This window comes from Macaca mulatta, chromosome 4 (genome assembly GCF_049350105.2).
Source record: "Macaca mulatta isolate MMU2019108-1 chromosome 4, T2T-MMU8v2.0, whole genome shotgun sequence".
NCBI classification, from domain to species: Eukaryota; Metazoa; Chordata; class Mammalia; order Primates; family Cercopithecidae; genus Macaca; species Macaca mulatta.
Window position 1 is genome coordinate 153,453,974 of NC_133409.1, and position 25,667 is coordinate 153,479,640.

A 25,667-nucleotide genomic window follows, 5' to 3' on the forward strand; every position below is an offset into this window, starting at 1 on the left:
GGCTGTATGAGCAAACAACAAACTGTTCTCATGAAAACAGGATGCTGGCAAACTGACAAACTGCATTTGCCACCAGAAGGAATCACTAGTAGCAAGAAGCCCCCCCTTCTTTCAAAACAGATCTTTTTGTCTTTGTCTTTATTTCTGTGTTCATCCCCTTCATTATATCCCGTAGTAACTGACTGCAACAATGGGGTTTCACCATGTTAGCCAGACTGGTCTTGAACTCCTGACTGCAGGTGGTCCACCCGCCTCCGCTTCCCAAAGTGCTGGGATTACAGGCGTGAACCACCACACCTGGCCTAAACTTTTGAATTAAATGTGTAATACTTGATGTTGATGATGTGTTCTAAAAACACTGAGTTGAAGGAATTGAATTGAAAGCCACTGTCTTGGCTGCAGAATTATTGCAGGCATTTTTGTTTAGATTCTGTTAATAACTTCCTGCTGTTTACTTGTTTCTCATCTACCATGGCATTATACTTTTGACATATAGATCCAGAAAATGCTTACTTATAGCCCAAACACATAGGGTTACTTTATATGTTAGGAAAATTTCATACTAAAAAGGAAAAAATGGAGGAAGGGAGGGAAAGAAGGAGGAATGGATGAAGGAGTGAAAGAAGAAAAGAAGGAAGGGGAAGGGGAAGGAAAGCAGAATGAAAAGGAGGAGGGCGAGAGGTTGAATGGAAATATAGAAGAAAGAGAGGGAAGGAGGGACAGAAGGAAGGAGAAACGGAAGGAACAAAAAATAAAAGAAACTAAAATAAAGAAAAGAATAGACGTGAGAAACTAGAAACCCTATGTATGGCCAATATTATGAAAATGGGAGGAAATAAAACAGATGTAGTGAACCTGTAAAGAATAATGGAAATGTATGAGGGCTTCATTTGTTTATCCATTGCTGTGTAACAAACTACCCCCAAATTTAGTGATTAAAGCAACAAACATTGACGAATTCAAAACCATAATACAAATACCAGCAAAATGGAGCCAATGCAAGTAGAAGAAGTTGAATAAACAAAAGGATTTTGCAAATTGGAATAAGTAAGAGGTCACCGGTGTGCAGATGAAAATGATTTTGTAGTCCAAATCCTCCAAAAAGCAAGTGCCACCATGGGATTAAAGTTACAGCATTTTATTAGGGGACGCACCTGTCAGACGATATTGCAAGGGAGGCAGATTACCCTGGGAAAGACAACAGACCAAGATGCAAGTGTGACCCCCTGTGATGGACAGAAGGAGAGAGAGTTCACTGGACATGTCCTAGACCACAGGCAATCTAAGAAGAGTTGAGTAAGGCCATGGAAGAGTCCTGCAGCCCATGGGAAGCAGAAGGTCAGTACCAATGCTACTGAGGATGTCAGAGCACAGCAGCAGGGCCTTGGGGGATTACCCACGAGTGTGACTCAAACCTGCTGCCCTGACGGGTCTGTGCCCTTGGAAATCAAATCCTGTCAGGCTGAATTGCTAGATGATTCTGCTCACACTTACAATGAGGTAAGGGAAACCAGAAGGCCCCCAGGTGGATCTCTGGTTTCCACACATGCTTTTGCCCTCCTGTGTGAAAGTAGCCATGCCTCCTCCTGAAGATGAAGATCTATTACCTGCGCCTGGAGAGGAGGAGACTCCTCTTCTCACCAGGTGGCCTCTGGGCACACACTGTCCAAACTTCTGCGGTGACTAAAGTGATGTGTAGTTCAAGAGGCTCTCTTTTGTCTCCTTTTAAGTGTACCCTCCTTTGGAAACCAGGACCTCCTAACCTGCACAGCCCAGTGTTGGAGATAAAACATGCAAAATACCCTAGTGGGTGAATCAAAGAGATTGGACATGGAGCCAAACCTGCTTCCACCTTTTGATTTCTGGACCCACATGTTCTTCCACTGAGAACACAGCACCACAGAGACGTCTCTGATTCAAACAATGTACCATGTTCTGAAAGATGGCACCCACCCCTCAGAGTGCTTCCTCCAGGCTGGCACTGAGCTGTGCCTATAGAAGACCTGTCCAGCATTCCTTGTGGCTGGCAGCCCCTGGGTGGTGCAGTTGGTGATAGGATTAGTGGAACCCACAGCCATGGAAACACTGAAACTTTCCCTGCCAAGTGGGTCCTTCAGGGAGATAACGGGCTAGGAGCACCGCCTAGCATGTGGATCAGGAATGCCAACTTCCTACCTGCTGTTCATCCACCCCAGTCAACGTGAAATTGTCAATGAAATGAGCTGATTGAATATCCTATAGGATATCCAGTATGTCTACTGTAGTCTTAAGACTATATACTATAGAGGGCAGAGGAGTTACAATAGCCCTGAGGCAAATGATAAATAAGTGTGTTGTGTACCCTACATGAATATGAATCACTCCGTATCCCCTTTCTAATTGGAGAGGAAAGGAATGCACTCACCAAATCCACAGCTGCACGCCGTGTGCCTAAGGATTTATTGATCTGCTCTACCAGTGATATCCAGACAACACAAAAACTGCAATTATAACTCCTACTTGGCCATACCTAGAGTAATTTCATTCATTGTTTAGGCCTCACCAGGCTCCCTCAGGGACAGTTTGCTGGATTATGTAGATAAAATAGACAGCCCCAACACCACCCCACATCCGTCAGCTCTCTAATGGTGATGCGACACCCACAGTACTTTCAGTGTCTCCCACAAGACACACGAGGTTGCCTGCTTGCCATGGTGCCTGCTTTCCACCCCTCTACACCCCCGTGTCACTTTTATTGTGTCCTGAATAACAGTTTCAAGTTTGTCTATGGTTTCTGTGAGGAGCCGGGACATCCAGATAGAATGGGCCACATGAATCAACTGGTACGTGTTTCCCCTTTCAGGCAAAGTCTCACTCACTTCACACAAGCACAGAGATCCCCATACAGGCTACTAGACTATTAGAAACAAACACACCCATCCAAACCCAAAGAATGGACTCAAAGACCCGGAGAAGAGCAAAAGTGAGACTGTGAGTGATGGTTTTGCAATATCGGGTGTCTGGAATGCAGACACACCAGGGACGGTTTGAACAATTTCAACAATGTATTCGCTAGTGCTCAAGTACCTCCCCCATTTCCTCATTAGCTGAGTACCAAGGGCTTATGATTTTCCCAGATGTCACCTATTGGTAGTTTGATTAAGATTTCAAGTATGTTCCTTAGTGTCTTTTTGCTGCATTTTGGTGCAGCCCATAATGCATTGCTATTGTCTCAGGACTCTTTAAACATTTGACTTATGGCCCTAATGGCTGCACTTAGTTGATAAGAAAGGGTACAATTATCTATGTTGCAAGCTAGCCTAAACTAAATTTTTGGTGAGGTGGAGAGGGGGTCATTGAGGGGGCCCCAACCGATAGGCTCCTGGCCAGTGTATGAAAGGGAAAGCCAGAAGGAGAGGGGGTGGTGGCTGAGTACATTTTGCTTCTTTATCTCTTTATGACCATGTGGGCTGCTTAAACCTATACTAAGGCACGTAGAATTGAAAATGAACCATCACATGTAGGTTATTTTTTATACCCTTAAGTCCTGCCCAAGCCAGGGCTGGGCCAAGGCCCTCAAACGTCCAGCTGTGGCCTCCTCCTGCTGCAGATGAGGAGTGGGCTGCAGGGAGGGCCATGGAGGCTGCTCTGTCCCCATCCCGGTCTCTGTCTCTCAGGCTGACCAGGGCACATCCAGGTGGGTGAGTTGGGAATTGCGTGCTGATTGCTGAGGGCCTGGATGATCACTATCTCAGAGGGAGCAGCTGTGATCTGGGGAGGGCTAGAAACTGGGGAGGAATCCAAGGAGAGGTGGTGCCTCTAGTCCCTTCCTCTCTGCATCCCCCTCCCTTGTTTCTCCAGCCATCAGGGGGACACCAAGAAAAAGACCCACGAGGCCCAGACTGAGGGCCCCTGTGTGTACAGTCCCTTTGAGGTCCCCTTGTACCAGGGAGGGTCCTGAGTGCACACGGCCATCCTCTGTCCACTTTGCAGCTCCCCATATATCTCATCTGGGAGCTGTCTCAGGGGTGTCATGTCTTCTGGGTCCCTCGAGGCTGTGCTTTTTCCAGGTTCCCACCATATGGCCCTTGTGTCCCTGTGTTTCTTGCAGATAATATGGACAAGGTGATAAGCAGATGTCCCTGGGCTATTTGGGGAATGGGGACCAGCTCCCTGTCAGGTCAGCTGTGCTCCCTGTTTTCATCTTATGTCCAGGTGTTACTTTTTCTAGCCCCCGAGGGTCATAGTCCCCAGGGGGCTGTTTTTTGGGCTTTGTTCTGCGCTCTGTGGCCTCACCTTGCCCTCTTTGAGCCAATTTTTTTCTTCTTAACATAGTCATGGCCTGGTAAGTTTAAAATAGGAGACAGTCAGAATCATTTCCCCCACAGCCAGGTTGTTTGAGGGGAGAGGAAAAGAGCAGCAGAAAGTTTTCAGTTTCTGCAAAGACAGAGACAGTGCAGGGCACAGTGAGAGTCTGGGGTGTCCCGGAGACCCAAGTGTTTCTGCCATTTCCGCACTTCCGTGTGTCTGGTTAGTGAGGTGGTGGTGACTCATCCTTGAACCTAATGGCACTGTCAGTCGGCGCCTCAGGCCTGGGCAGATGGGACGGTTCATCCTCTGCCCTGCAGCAAGAGGGCCCCGTCCAGGGGGCGCCTACAGCACGGGCAGTGCAGGTCTGTGGTCGCTCCTGCTCTCACCTGTGGCATCTCCTGTAGAGGGATTGTCAGTTCTGGTTCCCTGTAGGCAGGAATGGTTTCACTGGGACAGTGGCCAGAAAAAGGGCATGAAAATCACATGTTAATTTCTCAAAATTCCTGCTTTAAATGTTGATGTCCATCAACATAATTTCAGTTGGAGAATCTTAATAGGATGTCCTCCAATACTGATGTTGTAAGGGACGTTGAATGGAACAGGAACACAAGTTTAGAGCTTCCTTTCTCAGAGGATCCATGTGGGAGATGGTGCCTGTGGCAGTGGCAGTCCCCAGGTGCAGAGGGTGCAGAGAGGCAGCCTCAGGCTGAGGGGTCTGAAGAAACCCCCTACTCCACAAGGAGATGGTGCCTGTGGGCAGCAATGGCAATGGCCTGGGTGGAAGCCGTGTTAGGAACGGGACAGGAAGGTCCTGCAACCCCACTAAGCATCAGCACTGGGGTTGAGCTGCATTTCCAGGGGTGAGTGGACAGTCAGGAGCAAGCACAGCCCATATGCAGGTTATGGGGAGGGGAGGCTGGGCCTCCTTGAGCAAGGGAATCACCAGCATCAGGTCAGGTGCAGACTCCATGGCAGCCACATATTTCCACGCTGGGCCTGTGAGCCTCAGGGCTTCCTGATGGGATCTCCAGTTAGGAGCTGTGTGCTCAGAGCTGGGAGGGGAGAAATGCTGAGCTGCAGGTGGAGGGCAGAACCCACAGTGTGCAGGTTCTGCCCTGGTGTGCAGGTGCCTCCGCAGATGAGGAGGTCCTGGGGTCTGAGGGGTAGAAGGACTGTGTGTGTGACCCAGCCCAGGACTGGAGGACATGGAGACACGGCCAGGGCCTCTCTTGGGGAGGCCTCCCACTGTGTCAGGGCTGGTCAGGCGTGAGAGGAGGAGGAAAGGGCACTGAGTTTCCTCCTGGGTCTTGTTCCTGAGTCCTGGGGTCCTTTCACTCATTGCCGGGGTGGGTGCTGGGCACAGGGCAGGTGCTGATGCTGATGGAGTCACGGGAGGGGACTGGCAGGGGCTGGGAAAAGTGTCATGGGAGGGAGAAAAAAGTGGGGACGTCATCTTCCCTCAGAGAAAGGGTGAATCTGATTTTGGAGTGACTGAGGAGGGAGAAGTCCTCAGGGAATAAAAGCAGCGCCCTGCACCCAGTGGAACATTTACTGTTTCTTTCTTTTCTCCAGAGCTGATGAGCCTACAAGGCCCAGATCAACACCTGGCTGGGACAGGAGACCACCAGGGCAGTGCACAGCTGAGATCTCAGTCTCTGGTGTCAGCTCCTGGGTCCGCTGGCTCCACTGAGGGCAGCTAGACTCTGCAGCCAGGCGGTCTGGATTCAGCTCCTTGCCTATGTCTCACCAGCACGTTCTCTCTTGGTGCCTCAGTTTCCTCATCCATGACATGGGGAAACTATGAGCATTTATTTCTTGTGGTTGGATGAATGAAAAGGGTTAATATATATGAGGTGCTTGCAGCTGTGCCGTATTATTTTTGGTTTTTATTATATTTGATATATTACATATGCAGTAATTGTATTATTATAGGTGACCTTTATGAGTGAGTGTCCTGCTTATGGCTCCTTGTGGGGAGCCCAGGATCAGCTTTCCTGGCACCTTGAGGTCCTGTCATCTCTGTCACACTCTCCTGCATTACCCCATTCTATTCTGTCTTCATATTTTATACTATAGATATTTAGCTCTTAAATACACATTTCCGGTCTGCGTTTTATTTCAAGTGTCTGGGAAGGGACAGAGTGTGAGGTTCAGGAGAGAAGGAGAGGTCTGTCTCGATGACTTGACACAGCACAAAGAAATCTCCCCTCCTCCCCCACATCTCCCTGTCAGTTCTCATTGAGGGACAGATTCACATCAACACCAAAAGGGCTGGGAAGGGATGGGGGAACATCTGGGGCCAATGTTCAGGGGCTGACCCTGTGGGGGACACTGGCCCTGCAGAGTTGGAGCTCACATGTGATGACGTAGAGCTGAAGGGTGATATCAGGGAGGTGACAGAGAGTGCTTTGTGGTTTCCTGATTACAAAGATTAGAGGTCAGTCAGCTTCTGGGGTGAAGTGACTGTTGGGGAGATTGAACTGAATTAATGAAGAATAAATGAGCTGGGAATGAGGATGAGTAAAGCAAGCATCAGTATCTCCTGTCATCAGTTCAGACTGACTGGGGAGGTGGGAGAGTTCCTGATCCTGTTGCGTGCTTCCTCCTAACTTCCTGGTCTTGGGGGCACAGGTGGGTGGTGCTGTTCTTGGTCAGGGCAGCCTCAGCTCCATCCAGGTAAACCAGTGGTGGCAGAGAAAGTTAGGGGAGCACCTGTGAAACAGACCAAGGCAGGGATGGGAGCCCCCTGTGCAGCAGGAGTGGATGCAGGACCTGCCTGGAAGCAAGAGAAGGATGAGGGAACCTAGTTGGGTCCTGTTTCCTGCCTGCCTGTGTTCACAGGGTAACCAGTAAGGGAGCTGGCGTAGGGAATTCGTTCATAAGCTATCTATCCAGAGATGTGTTTATAGATATATTCTTTCATGTTTGTATTCAGGTTTGTTGTCACAGACACATTTATCCATGTATGTTTTATGTTTAAGTTACTTTGGAATGGTTCAGTCACAAAATCTTAATCTCTTAACTTGTGCTGCTCTCTACACAGACACACATTCACACACACACATTCACACACATGCTATACAAACATGTCTACATGTATCTATAAAGAGACATGTTATGTTATTTTTTATTTTTTTAATTCATATATATTCATGGGGCACAAGCGCAATTTTGCTATATTGCTATATAGGTTGTGGTAAAGTCAGGGCCTTCAGAGCATCCAGCACTGGAGACAAGCACATTGTACTCACCAAGAAATCCCTCTATTATACACCCAATGCCAACCACACTTACCCTTCTGGGTCTCTGTGATCCATCACTTCACACTCTGCTTTTATGTATATGAAGAGATATTAACCAAATATGGCAGAGTGGTAACTTGAATTTTACTGCACCATTCTTTCAGCTTATTTGCACATTTGAAAATTTATACAATATAAGTTGGAAGAATGAGGGAAAAGAGAGAGGGGGGAGAGAGAGAGAGAGAGAGAGAGAGAGAGCTGAATCTGAATAGGCTAGGGGTTGTGTCCCACTAGGAACCATAATCGATCTTTGCCATTTTGAAAGTGTGTCCCCTGAGCTGCCTTCAGAGAGTTCAGGAGGGAAACCTGTTTTCACAGAAATACCAAGATGCCATCTGCCTGTTTCATTATGTTGACTTTTCCATTAATGCTGCAAATGCCAAGGTCAGTAACACACCCAGCACCTTAGCAGAACCAAGGCAGTGGCTCCAAACTGCATTGCCATTTAAGAATGTCTTTGATGGTGCAGTAAAAAATTTATGTTCATTAAAGTTTGATCCTTGACTACACATCTTTAATATTTCCTGTGAGAAAATGGGAAATATGCATAAAACACTTATTGCACAGAGAAGCTGGATGGTAGCCTTGAGAAAGGGCACTTGTGTGACTCAGTTATGAGTTCAAACAGCAGATCTCACTCACCCACTGAAAGGCAGTTGCATTAACTCCTGTTTGGGGGTATTATGAATAAAGCTGCAAGAGTATTTGTGCAGAGGATTTTCGAGAACATAAAGATTTCCCGTGTTTGAAATAAGTGCATAGGAGGGCAATTGTTAGTCATAAGGTAAATTGCACGTTCAGTTTGAAGAAAACTGCAATACTCATTTCCAGAGTGACTGTCCCATTTTAAAAAAAACATTCCTACCAGCAATATAAGAGTGACCCAGTTTCTCTGCATCCTTGCCAGCACCCGTTGCTACCTTTATTTTGTATTACAGCCATTCTCATCACTGTGGTTTTAATTTGTATTTTCCTACTGGATAATCATGTTGACTGCCTTTTCATCTGCTTATTAGCCTGGTGTTTATCCTCTTCAGTGAAATATCTGTTCATGTCTTGCTTATTGCCTATTGTGTATTTGGATTTCATTTTTACTGTTGGGTTTTTTAATTTCTCCATATATTCTGAATACAGTCTTTACAGAATATGTTGTCTGTAAATATCTTCTCTCGTTCTGTAGCTTGTCTTTTTAGCTCTTCACAGGTCTCTCACAGAGCAACAGTTTTTAGTGTTGATAAGATCCAATTTGTTAACTTTTTTTTTGATGGAACATACTCTTGGTGTTATGTCTAAGAACTCTGTCCAGTCTTAGTTTGGATGACTTTTTCTTAAAAGGTTTGTAATTTTAAGATTTAAACTTATTATTTATTTTAGAAAAAAAAATTCTTGCCTAGGCTGGCCTTGAACTCCTGGGCTCAAGGGATCCTCTCACCTCAGCCTCCCGAGTAGCTGAGAGTACAGGCCTGTGATACCACACCTGGCTCAATGTTTGCCATTTTAACTCTGTGTTTTACATTAAAGCTTGTGACTCATTTTGAGTTATTTTTTGTATAAAGCATGAAGTTTGGGCTCAGGTTATTTTTTCCCACTGTGGTTGTCTAGTTGTTCCAGCACCATTCGTTGGGAAAGCGCTCCTTCCTTCATTGAATTGCTTTTGTGCTTTTGTAAAAGTCAGTTGTGCATATTTGTATGATTTGCTCATTTTTGGTTGAGTTGCTCGTGTTTGTACATTGAGTTTAAGAACTTGTCATATTCTGGATACATGTTCTTCATCACAAATGTAATTTGTGATCAACTGTGAAAATTTTTCCCTCAATCTATGGCTTGTCTTCTCATTTTCTCAATAATGTCTTTTGAAGCACTTAAGTTTTAAATTCTAACTAAGCCCAATTTCTCTCTCTCTCTTTTTTCATTTGTAGATCATGTTTTTGGTAATTTATCTAAGAATCTTTTGCCTGACTACCCAATGTCACAAAAATTTTCTCCTATATTTTCTTTTAGAAATTTGATAGTTTTAACTCATAAATTTTAGCTGTTTATGTCTCTAATTTGTTTGAGCTTATATATTTTTTCTTTTTTTATTATGCTTTAAGTTCTAGGGTACATGTGCATAACGTGCAGGTTTGTTACCTATGTATACATGTGCCATGTTGGTGTGCTGCACCCATTAACTCGTCATTTACATTAGGTATATCTCCTAATGCTATCCCTTCCCTCTCCCCCCTCCCCACAATAGGCCCAGGTGTGTGATGTTCCCCTTCCTGTGTTCAAGTGATCTCGTTGTTCCGTTCCCACTTATGAGTGAGGACATGCAGTGTTTGGTTTTCTGTTCTTGCAATAGTTTGCTGAGAATGATGGTTTCCAGCTACATCCATGTCCCTACAAAAGACACGAACTCATCTTTTTTCATGGCTGCATAGTATTCCATGGTGTATATGTGCCACATATTCTTAATCCAGTCTGTCACTGATGGACATTTGGGTTGATTCCAAGTCTTTGCTATTGTGAATAGTACCGCAATAAACATACATGTGCATGTGTCTTTATAGCAGCATGATTTATAATCCTTTGGGTATATACCCAGTAATGGGATGGCTGGGTCAAATGGTACTGCTAGTTCTAGATCCTTGAGGAATCACCACACTATCTTCCATAATGATTGAACTAGTTTACAGTCCCACCAACAGCATAAAAGTGTTCTGTTTCTCCACATCCTTTCCAGCACCTGTTGTTTCCTGATTTTTTAATGATTGCCATTCTAATTGGTGTGAGATGGTATGTCATTGTGGTTTTGATTTGCATTTCTCTGATGGCTAGTGATGGTGAGAATTTTTTCATGTGTCTGTTGGCTGTATAAATGTCTTCTTTTGAGAAGTGTCTGTTCATATCCTTTGCCCAGCCCCTTTTTGATGGGGTTGTTTGTTTTTTTCTTGTAAATTTGTTTGAGTTCTTTGTAGGTTCTGGATATTAGCCCTTTGTCAGATGAGTAGATGGCAAAAATTTTCTCCCATTCTGTAGGTTGCCTGTTCACTCTGATGGTAGTTTCTTTTGCTGTGCAGAAGCACTTTAGTTTAATTAGATTCCATTTGTCAATTTTGGCTTTTGTTGCCATTGCTTTTGGTGTTTTAGACAAGCTTATATTTTATGTGGTGGTAAGTGTCACTTCGTATTACCTATGCAACTTTATTGACGATCAGTTGACAAAAAATGTAAGAATGTCTTTCTAGATTCTCACTTCTGTTCATTGATCTCTGTGTCTCTCACTTTCACACTGTCTGGATTATTGTAGTTTTATAAGACATTCCATCTTTACATGTCTCCTGGACACATAGCCAAGAATGTCCCCAGAGTGTATGATCAGGAGGCAGACGGTGGGATTATACGGTGTATGGACATTAATCAGACTAGATAAGGCTAATTTGATTTCTCAAGTGCTTGTACCAAGAATGGGAAAGAGCTCATGTTGCTCGTGTTTCTGAAAACATTCACTTGAAGTAGGAGATTAAATATTAAAAGCCACTGTCTTGGCTGCAGAATCACCCTAGACATTTTCTTCATATTCAATTAATAACTTCCTTTTCTTTACTTTTATATTATAAATTATGGCATTATACTTTTGGCATTAGGTTCAAGTGATGCTTCCTTTTAGCCTGAACACTTAGGTTTTATGAAAAAAATAGAGGGAGGGAGAAAACTCTGAGGGAGGAAAGGAGGAAAGAAGGAAGGAAGGACAGAGAAAGACAAAATAAAAATGTTCAAAAAAGAATAGGAGGAAAGGGTTGGAAACGGCAAATATGGCTAATGTTATTAAAATGCAAAGTATTAAAAGATGTGTAGATAATATCCATGGAATAATGGAAACTTAAGAAAGCCTTGGCCAGGCGCAATGGCTCACGCCTGTAATCCCAGGACTTTGGGAGGCCGAGACGGGCGGATCACGAGGTCAGGAGATCGAGACAATCCTGGCTAACATGGTGAAACCCTGTCTCTACTAAAAATACAAAAAATTAGCCGGGCGTGGTGGCAGGTGCCTGTAGTCCCAGCTACTCAGGAGGCAGGAGAATGGCGTGAACCCGGGAGGCGGAGCTTGCAGTGAGCTGAGATTGAGCCACTGAACTCCAGCCTGAGCGACAGAGTGAGACTCCAGCTCAAGAAAAAAAAAAAAAAAAAAAAAGGAAGCCTTAATGGTTATCAAGTGCTGTGTCACAAACTACCTCAAAATTTAATAGCTTAATAGAACAAATATCCGTTAACTCAAAGAGATACTACAAACACAAGTAAAATAGATTATATGGGGATGGCAGAAGTTGGACGAAGAGAAGGATTTTACAAGTTGAAGTAAGTAAGAGTTATTGATGTGCAGATGGAAATAATTTTTAGTCTAAGTCCTTCAAGGAGCAGATGCCAAGATGAGCTTCAAGTCTGCGGCATTTTATGAGGGGACACACCTGTAAGGGAATATGCGAAGCGAGCCAGAAATCCCTGGAAAAGGCGGCAGACCACAATGCAAGTGTGACCCCCAAGTGCTGGACAGAAGGAGAGAAGGTTTGTTCGACACATCCTAGAGCACAGGCAATCTAAGGAGGGTTGAGTAAGGCCATGGAGGAGTCCTCCAGCCACAGTTGGCCATCAGAGGAGTCCCGTGTCTCCCAGTAATGGCCTGCCTTAGTGCGCCTGCTGTGACCGGTCACTGGCTGGGAACAGCCCATGGGAAGCAGGGCTTCTGCACTAACCCTTCTGAGGATGTCAGAGCGCAGGAGCAGAGCCTTGGGACATTATCTAGGTGTATCACTCAATCCTTCCTTCCTGAGGGTTCTGGGCTCTTGAATATCAAACCCTCTCAGGCTGCGTTGCTGGATGATTCTGTTCACATTTACAACACGACAAGGGGAACCATAAGGCCTCCAAGTGGATCTCTTATTTCCACACACACTTCTGCCTTCCTTGTGTGATAGCAGCCCTGCCTCCTCCTCTTCTCACCTGCTTGTGTCTGGACACATACTACCCAAACATCCCTGGGGGCAACCATAATGTGTAGTTCCATGGACTCTCATTTGTCTCCTTGCCAGGGTGCCCCCTTTGGGAAACCAGGACCTCCTCCCCTGCAGAGCCCCGATATCGGAGAGGAGAAGTGCAAAATCACCCTGAGGGTGAATAGAAGGGATGAGACATGGAGCCACACCTGTTTCAACTTCTTGGTTTTTGGACCCACGTGTTCTTCCTTCTGTAAACACAGCACCATACAGACGTCTTTGATTTAATACGCGCAGCACATCCTGAAAGCTGGGCCCCGTTCCTCAGAGGGTTTCATCCAAGCTGGTACTAAGTTACGTCTGTGGAGACCTGTCCATGACTCAGTGTGGCTGGCAGCCCCTGGGAGGTGCAGGTGGTGATATGACCAGGGGATGCCTTGGTCATGGCCCACGCTTCATCCCTTTCCCTCTGAGGTGTGTCCCGCGGGCAGATAATGTACTGAAATTCTGAGCCAGTGGATCAGGAATGCCAATAGTGATACTGGCTGAGGGTCTGAGAGTAGAGAGGAAAACACACCACATCGAATAGGTACCTACCCCTGTGAGGATGAACCTCCGCCTCGCCGGCAGCTTCCCACTTGAGCTGGGTGATCTGAGTCGCCGTGTCTGCGGCGGTCAAGGAGCACAGGTCCTGGTTCAGAGCGACGTAATCCCTGCCGTCGTAGGCGAGCTGGTGATACTCCCGGAGAAGGCGCCCCTCGGACCCCTTGTCGCAGCCAGGCATCCTCTAGATGGTGTGAGACCCTGGCCCTGCGCCCGCGGTCAGCCCCGCCCACCGAGCCCCACCCCCACCCCGACCAACCTGCGGGATTTTGGCCTAAACTGAAAATGAAACCGGGTAACGGCTCCTAGGCTGCTCCCCGGTCAAGGGTCTCCGGATCCCGCGGCCTCCGGGTAGATCTCGCACCCGAAGACTCGGGGAGACCCGGACTGTCCGTGGAGGATGTGCAGGGGTAGTGACCTGCGCCCCGGGCCGGTGTCACTCACAGGCCTCGCTCTGGTTCTAGTAGCCGCTCAGGGTCCGCAGGTTCATTCGGTAAAACTGTGCGTTGGTCTTGGCGGTCCCTGTCTTCTCCTCCCAATATTGCGGCCCCTCCTGCTCCATCCACGGCGCCCGCGGCTCCATCCTAGGACTCGCGGCGTCGCTGTCTAACCGCACGAACTGCTTGTCGTCCACTTAGCCCATGGAGATGAAGCGGGGGCTCCCCGCGGCCGGGCCGGGACGTGGCGGTGTGGAAATACCTCAAGGAGTGGAAGCCTGGGGGCGAGGAGGGGCCTGAGACTCCCCCGACCCTCCTCCCGGCACTGCAACCGGGTTCCTGCGCCCCCGCCGGACGGACCCCTAGCTACTCCCCACAGAAGCTGTTTCCCTCCGGACCCCGCACTCACCCGCGCAGGTCTGGGTCAGGGCCAGGGCTCCCCAGAGCAGCAGAAGGAGGGTCCGGGGCGCCATGTCCCCATCCTTGGCGACGGGGAAGAATCGGAGTCCTGGTGGGTGCGTGGGAACTTTAGAACTGGGACCGTGTCTACATTGATTGACTTCTCTAGAAACCCGACACTCAATAGGAGTGAGAACTGGGGCCGCCCGGTGAGTATCCAGGAAGAAGGACCAGACTCAGGTTGAGAGAGGGAGAAGAGAAACCCTTCGGAGATGGGGAATCCCCAACGCTGTGCCTCCCCAATCCACACACCTCTTTCTGAGCCTGAGATTCTGAGAGCCACGCCTGGGGCTCTGGGACTTCGCCCTGACCCCTCTACTCCTGTACCAAGCGCTCTGTCTCAATGTCTCCCTGAGTCTTGGCCCAGGAACTGTCTGAGAAACCAGGGAGAAACACACGGCATGGGCCCCGTCCCTCTCTCTTCACTTTTCATCACCGACTCCCCGTCCCAGAACTGGACTCCCTGCCTCCTACTCTTTACCTGTCCCAGTGGACTCTTCTAGAAGAAAACTCACCCCAGAGAGCTTGGTGCCAGAGTGAGCTTGCCCTGGGAATGGAGGTGTAGAGATAGGGCTTTTTTTTTCTTTTCTTTTTTCTTTTTCTTTAAATCTGGAAAAGTTGGGCCTGAGTGCATGAGATACAACAGAGACCAGTTTGCTTTTTGTTTATGAACTACAGTGGGTAGCAGAATCTTGGTAATCCCTGAATGATCAGTATCTAATCGGTAGAAAATGTGACTTTGGTCCCTTGACATATAAATGTGTCTAAAAGCAGTACAACAGGACTCACAAAGCTCCTAAGTTTCACTTTCCCAGACAATGTATCTGTGACTCCCGCTTGTAGTATTTTATATTTACCTTCATTCCGTAGCCCTGCGTTTCTTTGTGAGTCCAGGACATCTCCTAATACAAAATAGCCACTGTGTTATTTTATGTTGCAACCAGGAGCCAGTACAGACTTTATTCACCTCACAGTGGCAAGCACTCAATGCAGTCACAGTGCCCCTCACCAGTGCTTATGCACTGCCTGCTTTTAGGAAGTATCCACATCTAAGTGTTGTGTATATTTTATAGGAACACTTAGTATTTTTAAAATCTGATTAACGTAAAAACAATTAGTTTTCGGGCAGACCCACATAAGGTATTAAAGGTCAACTGCAAAGAACACCCAGTGAGGCTCTGTAGACGGATGTATTAAAAATCTATTAAACAAGTGTTTAAGCCTAAGAATTCTGCTGCTTTCGAATTCTTTCCCTCTGCTCCATTTCCTCACCTCCTGCGTCTCCAGCCCTTCCCTCCATCCCTCTCATCCCTCAGGCCCTCCTCTCCCCTTAGTCCCCACCACCCTGTCACTCCCGAATTGTGGCTCTGGCACTGTCCCATGACCTGCTACGTGACTGTTCTCTCCACAGGGGTCCTGCTCCTGTGAGTCACAGTGTGTCATTTCTCCACCTAAAACATTCCAGTGGCTCCACCTTGGTCTTGTGAAGCTTCTGGAATGTCAGGCACGTGAGCATATGAGGGTACACCTGGTTCATTGTAGGGATTAATTTTTGTTGACTGAATGAATGAAATATGAGTGTATTAAATTGCATCACAGAAAATTATAAAATGTAAAATACTGAAAAAGTTCAGAAAGATTTTATTTTATGTAACTAGTGTGCATATTAATTCATCAATTCATTCATGCACTACCACGACCGGCAAAACAACACCCATTTATCTGCTTATAGTTCCTCGGTCAGAAATCTGGGCAAAATGTGGAGAGAATCTCTGTTTTGGGCTTCCAAAAGCTGTGTTTTCATTTTGAATCCTCCTTCAGGCTTATACAGAGGTGGCAGAATGAAGTTTCTGGCAGTTGTAAGACTGAGGTTCCTGTTCCTTGCTGGCTGTCAATATAGAGAACAGGGAGGGCTGTGCTCCATTCCTGGTGCCCAACAGCATTCTTTCCTACACAGCCTCTTCATTTTCAAAGCCCATGGTGGAGGAAACCCCTCATGCTGAATTCCTCTCACACTGTATTTCTCTACGCTCAGGAAGAACCCAGTCCTTTCAAGGACTCACCTGATTAGGACAGTCCAAGCAGGATAAACCCAGTCTAAAGTCAACTAATTGAGGTCCTTAATTATATCTGCTAAATCCCTTCACAGTAGCACCTACATTAGAGTTGGTTGAATAACTGGGGGACAGTGAATGACCAGGAGCTGGTTGTTGAGGCCATGATAGAATCAGCCCAGCAAGGATTGGATCTTCCTTTTGTTTTTAATTGGGACACAGTTGGAAATTGAAGTTCAAGTAAAGTGATCATTGTGAATGGTAATAAAATGCATCCTCTTCACCCATGGACATTCTTCTTACCTTTTAAAACTAAGTTACATGTTTAATGTCTTATAATTAATTTAGGCCAGGTGTGGTTGCTTACGCCTGTGATTCTAGCATCGTGGAAGGCAGACGAAGGCAAATTTGTTGACTCCAGAAGGTGAAGATCAGCCTGGGCAACATGGAGAAACCCCCATCTCTACAAAAATATTTAGAAAATTAGCCAGGCGTGGTGGTTCATGACTGTAGTCCCAGTTACTCAGGACGCTGAGATCAGAGGGTCCCTTGAGCCCATGAGGTTGACACAGCAGTGCATGGTGATCATGCCACTGCACTCCAGCCTGGGTGACAGAGTGAGACCCTGTATAAATAACAATAATATTAATAATAATGATAAATTTAGAGCAAATGCAAACTAACATGTAATAATAGATTCTCTTTTGTGAAAATGTGTTAGTTATTTACTATTGCATAACAAATTATGTAAAACTTAGCAGCTCAAAACAGTAAATATTCATCATCTCCAGCAGTTTCTGATGGTCAGGGATCCAGGAGAGGTTTCCCTGAGTGCTTCTGGCTCAGGGCCTCTCACAAGGTTGCAGTCCAGTTGTCAGCCTAGGCCTGCATCATCTGAAGGCTTCACTGGGGTGGAGGATTCACATGAAACATGAATCAGTCACATGGCTGTGGAAAAGGCCTAGTTCCTTGCTGTCTGTTCCCAGAAGGCCTCAGTTCTCAGCCACATGGACCTTGCCTCAGGCCTCAGGGCTGCTTTTGCACAGCAGGTGGCTTCCCCCAGAGCTCATGATCCCAGAGACCTTGAGAGAGAAGGGGGAGCCTGCAGTGAGTTTTATGTTCTACACCCAGAGTCAGAAACTATTATGTCAGCATTACTCCATCAGTTTGAAGTTGTATTTGTTCGTTCTCACACTGCTATAAAGAAATACCTGAGACTGGGTAATTTATAAAGGAAAGAGTTTTAATTGACTCACAGTTCTGCATGGCTGAGGAGGCTGCCCCCTGAAACTTACAACCATGGCAGAAGTGGAAGCAAACACGTCCTTCTTCACATGGTAGCAGGAGAGAGGAATGCAGATCGAAATGGGGAAAAGCCCTTCATGAAACCATCAGATCTCATGAGAATTCTCTCAGTATCATAAGAACAGCATGGAGGTACCATACCCATGATCCAATCATCTCCCATGAGGCCCCTCCCCCAATACACAGGGATTACAATTTGCATGACAATTCAAGATGAGAATTGGGTGGGAACACAGAGCCAGACCATATCAGAAGTGCCTCATTAAGTCCAAGCCACACTCAAGAGAGGAAATTAAGCAGCACCTCTGGAAGGGAACAGCATTAAAGGATTTGAATATATGTTTACAGCAAAATTAAAACACTTGTTTCAGGATTTTGAAAATCAAAGTTTTTTTTTATCTAATTATTTTCATTAACGCCTTTAGCTTGTCTTTTAATTTAATTTAATTTAATTTAAGTTCCAGGGTACACGTGCAGGATGTGCAGGCTTGTTACATAGCTAAATGTGTGCTATGGTGGTTTGCTGCACCTATCAACCCATTACGTATGTATTAATCCTGGCACGCATTAGCTATTTTTCCTAATGCTCCTCCTACAACTGCCCTCCCCCAGCAGGCCCCAGTGTGTGATGTTCCTCTCCCTGTGTCCATGTGTTCTCATTGCTCAGCTCCCAATTATAAGTGAGAACATGTGGTGTTTGGCTTTCTGTTCCTGTGTTAGTTGGCTGAGGATAATGGCTTTTGGCTTCATCCATACCCCTGCAAAGGACTTGATCTAATTCCTTTTCATGACTGCATAATATTCCATGGTATATATATACCATATTTTCTTTGTGCAGTCCATCATTGATGGGCATTTGGGTTGATTTCATGTCTTTGCTATTGTGAATAGTGCTGCAATGAACATACACATGCATGTATCTTTATAATAGAATGGTTTATTCTCCTTTGGTTATATACCCTGTAATGGGATTGCTGGGTGAAATGGTATTTCTGGTTCTAAATCTCTGAGGAATCACCAAATTGTCTTCCACAATGGTTGAACCAATTTACATTTCCACCAACAGTGTAAAAGCCTTCGAATTCCTCCACAACCTCGCCACATCTGGTGTTTATTTACTTTTAAATAATTGCCATTCTGACTGGCATTAGATAGCATCTCATTTGTGGTTTTGATTTGCATTTCTGTAATCAGTGATGTTGAGTTTTTTTCATATTTTTTTGGCCACATGTATGTCTTATTTTGTGAAATGTCTCTTCATGTCCTTCGTCCACTTTTTAATGAAGTTTTTTTCATGTAAATTTGCTTAAGTCCTTTGTAGATTCTGAATATTAGAACTTTGTAAGATAGATAGATTGCAAAAATTTTCTCCCATTCTGTAGGGTGTCTGTTTGCTCTGATGACAGTTTCTTTTTCTGTGCAGAAGCTCTTTTGTTTAATTAGATCCTACTTGCCCATTTTTGCTTTTGTGCCAGATGCTTTTGGCGATTTCTTCATAAAATCTTTGCCCATGCCTGTGTCCTGAGTGGTATTGCCTAGATTTTCTTTCAGGGTTTTTTTATAGTTTTGCGTTTTACATTTAAGTCTTTAATCTATATTGAGTTAATTTTTGTGTAAAGTGTAAGGAAGGGGTCCAGTTTCAGTTTTCTGCATATGGCTAGCCAGTTCTCCCATCACCATTTACTAGATAGGGAATCCTTTCCCCATTGCTTGTTTTGTCAGGTTTGTTGAAGATCAAATGGTTGTAGATGTGCAGTCTTTTTTTGTGAGTTCTCTATTCTGTTCCATTGGTCTATGTGCCTGTTTTTGTACCAGTATCATGCTCTTTTGTTTACTGTAGCCTTATAGTATAGTTTTAAGTGGCGTAGCATGATGCCTCCAGCTTTGTTTTTTTTGCTTAATATTCTTTTGGCTATATGAGCTCTTATTGGATCCATATGAATTTTAAAATAGTTTTTTTCTGATTCCATAATAAGCTTCTCTTTTAAAATTAATGATTAAATGTTTGAGACATCACAGAGCCTTGGGTGCTTAGGAGAAAACAGTTTGAAACAGAGAAAGGAGATGCAACAGTATCTCTGAATTTTTCTTGTGAATACCTTTAATAACAATGTTGTTTTCAATGAGTTAACACAGTTGAGAACATACAGTAACTAGATCAAATAGTTCCAAGACTTCAGTCCCATAAAAATAATGCCTCAAAAATAAAACTTTGTTCTGTCTAAGATGTCTCAAATTTAGTGGAAGCATGTCCCAAGCGCCAGTTTTCTTATTGAAATATCATCTTCACTAAATATTTGTCTACACTTAAAAAACAAAAAACTCTGCTATATGGAGTAGCCATTCTTTTGTTTCCTTAATTCTCAGTAAACTTGCTTTCACTTAGAAAAACATTGCCTAATCAAATTGCTTTTCATTTACAAAAGTGTGAATCTCATACTTCAGTCAACACATCTAGCTTAACATGATGCCAGTAACTTTGGTTTGAAACAGTAGCCTGAAATGGTTAGCTCAAATTGAGAAACAAGGTTTTTTCAAAATCTAGCTATTTGGTGGGCATTCCATAATAAACTTAATATCTTTTGCTCTGGTATTGAATGAGATGTGATAGAAGTCATTTGGAGAGCACTGTGATTTTTAAATCACACAGCTATTATGTGCTTCTGAAGCTTTTTTTGTCTTTTTAGCAGTCCTATTCTGTTTTCCATTCACATTTGCTATTCCATCACTGGTTATTCCTTCCTACTCTTTTCATGTTTGATTTATTTTGATCAATGATGTGCATTTCCAATTCCGTAAAAGTTTAATTCAGTTTTATGTGTGGTAGAATGTAACATCAAATCCTTTGAAAGATGGAATTACCTTGCACAGCAGATTGAACATTGTAAAATTGAAAATCTGGAGAGATGCCAGTGAGCCAAGGGTTAAATGACCTATTTTTAGCCAAGGTCATTTTCATGGCATCCTGGTCCTCTCTGTTACGTGGCTCCTTACAATTCTCTGTGGTTTGCTTCCAATGTAAGTAGTTCTTGTTAAGGATCCTTGCAATGAATTTTGGTATTCTTTTCTCTCACATTTGTTTTTAAATTATACTTTAAGTTCTAGGGTACATGGGCACAACGTGCAGGTTTGTTACATATGTATGCATGTGCCGTGTTGGTTTGCTGCACCCATTAACTCGTCATTTACATTAGGTATTTCTCCTAATGCTATCCCTCTCCCATCCCTCCATCCCACAACAGGCCCCAGTGTGTGCTGCTCCCCATCTTGTGTCCAAGTGTTCTCATTGTTTACTTCCCACCTATGAGTGAGAACATGCAGTGTTTGGTTTTCTGTCATTGCAATAGTGTCTCAGAATGATGGTTTCAAGTTTCATCCACGTTGCTACAAAGGACATAAACTCATCTTTTTTATGGCTGCATAGTATTCCATGGTGTATATATGCCACATTTTCTTAATCCAGCCTATCATTGATGGACATTTGAGTTGGTTCCAAATCTTTGCTATTGTGAATAGTGCTGCAATAAACATACACGTGCATGTGTCTTTATAGCAGCATGATTTATAATCCTCTGGGTATATATCCAGGAATGGGATAGCTGAGTCAAATGGTATTTCTTTTTTTTTTTTTTTTTTTAACGGAGTCTTGCTGTGTCTCCCAGGCTGGAGTGCAGTGGCGCGATCTCGGCTCACTGCAAGCTCCCCCCCCGGGTTCACGCCATTCTCCCGCCTCAGCCTCCCAAGTAGCTGGGACTACAGGTGCCCGCTACCATGCCCGGCTAGTTTTTTGTATTTTTAGTAGAGACGGGTTTTCACCATGTTAGCCAGGATAGTCTCGATCTCCTGACCTCGTGATCCACCCGCCTCGGCCTCCCAAAGTGCTGGGATTACAGGCTTGAGCCACCGCACCCGGCCGGTCAAATGGTATTTCTAGTTCTAGATCCTTGAGGAATCACCACACTGTCTTCCACAATGGTTGAACTAGTTTACACTACCAACAGTGTAAAACCTTTCCTATTTCTCCACATCCTCTCCAGCATCTGTTGTTTCCTGATTTTTTAATGATCACCATTCTAACAGGTGTGAGATGGTAGCTCATTGTGGTTTTGATTTGCATTTCTCTGATGACCACTGATGATGAGCGTTTTTTCGTGTGTCTGTTGGCTGCATAAATGTCTTCTTTTGAGAAGTGTCTGTTCATATACTTTGCCTAGTTTTTATGGGGTTGTTTGACTTTGTCTTGTAAATTTGTTCAAGTTCTTTGTAGATTCTGGATATTAGCCCCTTTGACAGATGGGTAGATTGCAAAAATTTTCTCCCATTCTGTAGGTTGCCTGTTCACTGTGATGGTAGCTTCTTTTGCTGTGCAGAAGCTCTTTAGTTTAATTAGATCCCATTTGTCTAATTTGGCTTTTGTTGCCATTGCTTTTGGTGTTTTAGTCATGAAGGCCTTGCCCATGCCTATGTCCTGAATGGTATTGCCTAGGTTTTCTTTTAGGGTTTTATGGTTTTAGGTCTAACATTTAAGTCTTTAATACATCTTGAATTAATTTTCGTATAAGGTGTAAGGAAGGGATCCAGTTTCAGATTTCTACATATGGCTAGCCAGTTTTCCCAGCACCATTTATTAAATATGGAATCCTTTCCCAATTGCTTGTTTTTGTCAGGTTTGTCAAAGATCAGATGGTTGTAGATGTGTGGTGGTATTTCTGAGACCTCGGTTCTGTTCCATTGGTCTATATCTCTGTTTTGGTGCCAGTACCATGCTGTTTTGGTTACTATAGCCTTGTAATATAGTTTGAAGTCAGGTAGCGTGATGCCTCCAGCTTTGTTCTTTTTGCTTAGGATTCTCTTGGCAATGTGGGCTCTTTTTTGCTTACATGTGAATTTTAAAGTACTTTTTTCCAATTCTGTGAAGAAAGTCATTGGTAGCTTGATGGGGATGGCATTGAATCTATAAATTACTTTGGGCAGTATGGCCATTTTCATGATATGGATTCTTCCTATCCATGAACATTAGATGTTCTTCCATTTGCTTGTGTGCTCTTTTATTTCATTGAGCAGTGGTCTGTAGTTCTCCTTGAAGAGGTCCTTCACATCCCTTCTAAGTTGTATTCCTAGGTATTTTATTCTCTTTGTAGCAATTTTGAATGGGAGTTCACTCATGATTTGACTCTCTGTTTGTCTGTTATTGGTCTATAAGAATGCTTGGGATTTTTGCACATTGATTTTCTATCCTGAGACTTTGCTGAAGTTGCTTATCAGCTTAAGGAGATTTTAGGCTGAGACGATGGGGTTTTCTAAATATACAATCATGTCATCTATTTACAGGGACAATTTTACTTCCTCTTTTCCTAATTAAATACCCTTTATTTCTTTCTCTTCCCTGATTGCCCTGGCCAGAACTTCCAACACTACGGTGAATAGGAGTGGTGAGAGAGGGCATCTCTGTCTTGTGCCAGTTTTCAAAGGGAATGCTTCCAGTTTTTGCCCATTCAGTATTACATTGGCTGTGGGTTTGTCATAAACAGCTCTTATTATTTTGAGATACACTCCATCAATACCTAGTTTACTGAGAGTTTTTTTTAGCATTAAAGGCTGTTGAATTTTGTCAAAGGCCTTTTCTGCATCTATTGAGATAATCATGTGGTTTTGTCTTTGGTTCTATTTATGTGATGGATTATGTTTATTGATTTGTGTATGTTGAACCAGCCTTGCATCCCAGGGATGAAGCTAACTTGATCATGGTGGAGAAGCTTTTTGATGTGCTGCTGGATTTGATTTGCCAGTATTTTATCGAGGATTTTTGCATCGATGTTCATCAGGGATATTGGTCTAAACTTCTCTTTTTCTGTTGTGCCTTTGCCAGGCTTTGGTATCAGGATGATGCTGGCTTCATAAAATGAGTTAGGGAGGATTCCCTCTTTTTCTATTGATTGGAATAGTTTCAGAAGTAATGGTACCAGCTCCTGTTTGTAACTCTGGTAGAATTCGGCTGTGAATTCATCTGGTCCTGGACTTTTTTGATTGGTAGGCTATTAATTATTGCCTCAATTTCAGAGCCTGTTATTGGTCTATTCAGGGAATCAATTTCTTCCTGGTTTAGTCTTGGGAGGGTGTATGTGTCCAGGAATTTATCTATTTCTTCCAGATTTTCTAGTTTATTTGTGAGAGGTGATTAGAGTATTCTCTGGTGGTAGTTTGTATTTTTGTGGGATTGGTGGTGATATCCCCTTTATCATTTTGCATCTATTTGATTCCTCTTTCTTTTCTTCTTTATTAGTCTTGCTAGTGGTCTATCAATTTTATTGATCTTTTCAAAAAACCAGCTCCTGAATTCATTGATGTTTTGAAGGGTTTTTTACGTCTCTATCTCCTTCAGTTCTGCTCTGATCTTAGTTATTTCTTGCCGTCTGCTAGCTTTTAAATGTGTTTGCTCTTGCTTCTCTAGGTTTTTTAATTGTGATGTTAGGGTGTTGATTTTAGACCCTTCCTGCTTTCTCTTGTGGGCATTTAGTGCTATAAATTTCCCTCTACACACTGCTTTAAATGTGTCCTAGAAATTCTCACATGTTGTGTCTTTGTTCTCATTGGTTTCAAAGAACATCTTTATTCCTGCCTTTGTTGTTTACCCAGTGGTCATTCAGTAGCAGATTGTTCAGTTTCCATGTAGTTGTGCAGTTTTGAGTGAGTTTCTTAATCCTGAGTTCTAATTTGATTGCAGTGTGGTCTGAGAGACAGTTTGTTATGATTTCTGTTCTTTTACATTTGCTGAGGAATGCTTCACTTCCAGCTGCATGGTCAGTTTTGGAATAAGTGTGATGTGGTGCTGAGAAGAATGTATATTCTGTTAATTTGGGGTGGAGAGTTCTGTAGATATCTATTAGGTCTGCTTGGTGCAGAGTTGAGTTCAAGTCCTAGATATCCTTGTTAACCTTCCATCTCATTGATCTGTTTAATATTGACAGTGGGGTGTTAGAGTCTCCCACTATTACTGTGTGGGAGTCTAAACCTCTTTTTAGGTCTCTCAGGACTTGCTTTATGAATCTGAGTGTTCCTGTATTGGGTGCATATATATTTAGGATAATTAGCTCTTCTTGTTGAATTGATCCCTTTACTGCTATGTAATGGCCTTCTTTGTCTCTTTTTATCTTTATTGGTTTAAAGTCTGTTTTATCAGAGACTAGGTTGCAACCTTGGCTTTTTATTTTCCATTTGCTTGGTAGATCTTCCATCATCCCTATATTCTGAGCCTATGTGTGTCTCTGCACATGAGATGAGTCTCCTGAATACAGCACACTGATGGGTCTTGACTCTTTATCCAATTTGCCAGTCTGTGTCTTTTAATTAGTGCATTTAGCCCATTGACATTTAAGGTTAATATTGTTATGTGGGAATCTGATCCTCTCATTATGATGTTAGCTGGTTAGTTTGCCATTAGTTGATTCAGTTTCTTCCTAGCATCGATGGTCATTACAATTTGGCATGTTTTTGCAATGGCTGGTATGGGTTGTTCCTTTTTATGTTTAGTGCTTCCTTCAGGAGCTCTTGTAAAGCAGGCCTGGTGGTGACAAAATCTCTCAGCATTTGCTTGTCTGTAAAGGATTTTATTTCTCCTTCACTTATGAAACTTAATTTGGCTGGATATGAAATTCTGGATTGAAAATTCTTTTCTTTAAGAATGTTGAATATTGGCTCCCACTCTCTTCTGGCTTGTAGAGTTTCTGCGGAAGGATCTGCTGTTAGTCTGATGGGCTTCCCTTTGTGGGTAACCTGACCTTTCTCTCTGGCTGCCCTTAGCATTTTTTCCTTCATTTCAACCTTGGTGAATCTGACAATTACGTGTCTTGGGGTTGCTTTTCTCAAAGTGTATCTTTGTGGTGTTGTCTGTCTTTCCTGAATTTGAATGTTGGCCTGCCTTGCTAGGTTGGGGAAGTTCTCATGGAAAATATCCTGAAGAGTGTTTTGCAGCTTGGTTCCATTCTATGCATCACTTTCAGGTACACCAGTCAAATGTAGATTTGGTCTTTTCACATAGTCCCATATTTCTTGGAGGCTTTGTTCATTTCTCTTTACTCTTTTTTCTCTAAAGTTCTCTTCTCACTTCATTTCATTAATTTGATCTTCAATCACTGACACCCTTTCTTCCACTTGATCGAATCAGCTACTGAAGCTTGTGCATGTGTCACGTAGTTCTCGTGTCATGGTTTTCAGTTCCATCAGGTCATTTAAGGTCTTCTCTTC

General features: G+C 43.9%; 1 protein-coding gene, 1 long non-coding RNA gene and 1 pseudogene across 10 annotated transcripts in view; 1 reads left to right on the forward strand and 2 right to left on the reverse strand.

Moving 5' to 3' along the window:
* The window catches only part of LOC144340532 (uncharacterized), a 75,781-nt gene extending 58,533 nt beyond the window's left edge, over positions 1–17,248 (reverse strand). Inside the window, exon 1 of the long non-coding RNA XR_013416738.1 lies at positions 17,201–17,248. This is a non-coding gene — a long non-coding RNA (uncharacterized LOC144340532). The remainder of the gene's footprint in view (positions 1–17,200) is intronic.
* Positions 1–25,667, forward strand: part of MAMU-AG (major histocompatibility complex, class I, AG) — a 180,421-nt gene that overhangs the window by 54,481 nt on the left and 100,273 nt on the right. The window lies entirely within an intron of this gene.
* Positions 12,776–14,580, reverse strand: LOC144340521 (saoe class I histocompatibility antigen, A alpha chain-like; annotated as a pseudogene). The gene is made up of 4 exons (XR_013416721.1): positions 14,015–14,580; positions 13,613–13,883; positions 13,163–13,375; positions 12,776–12,965 (listed from the first exon to the last, which is right to left on the reverse strand). The product of XR_013416721.1 is annotated as a saoe class I histocompatibility antigen, A alpha chain-like (transcript).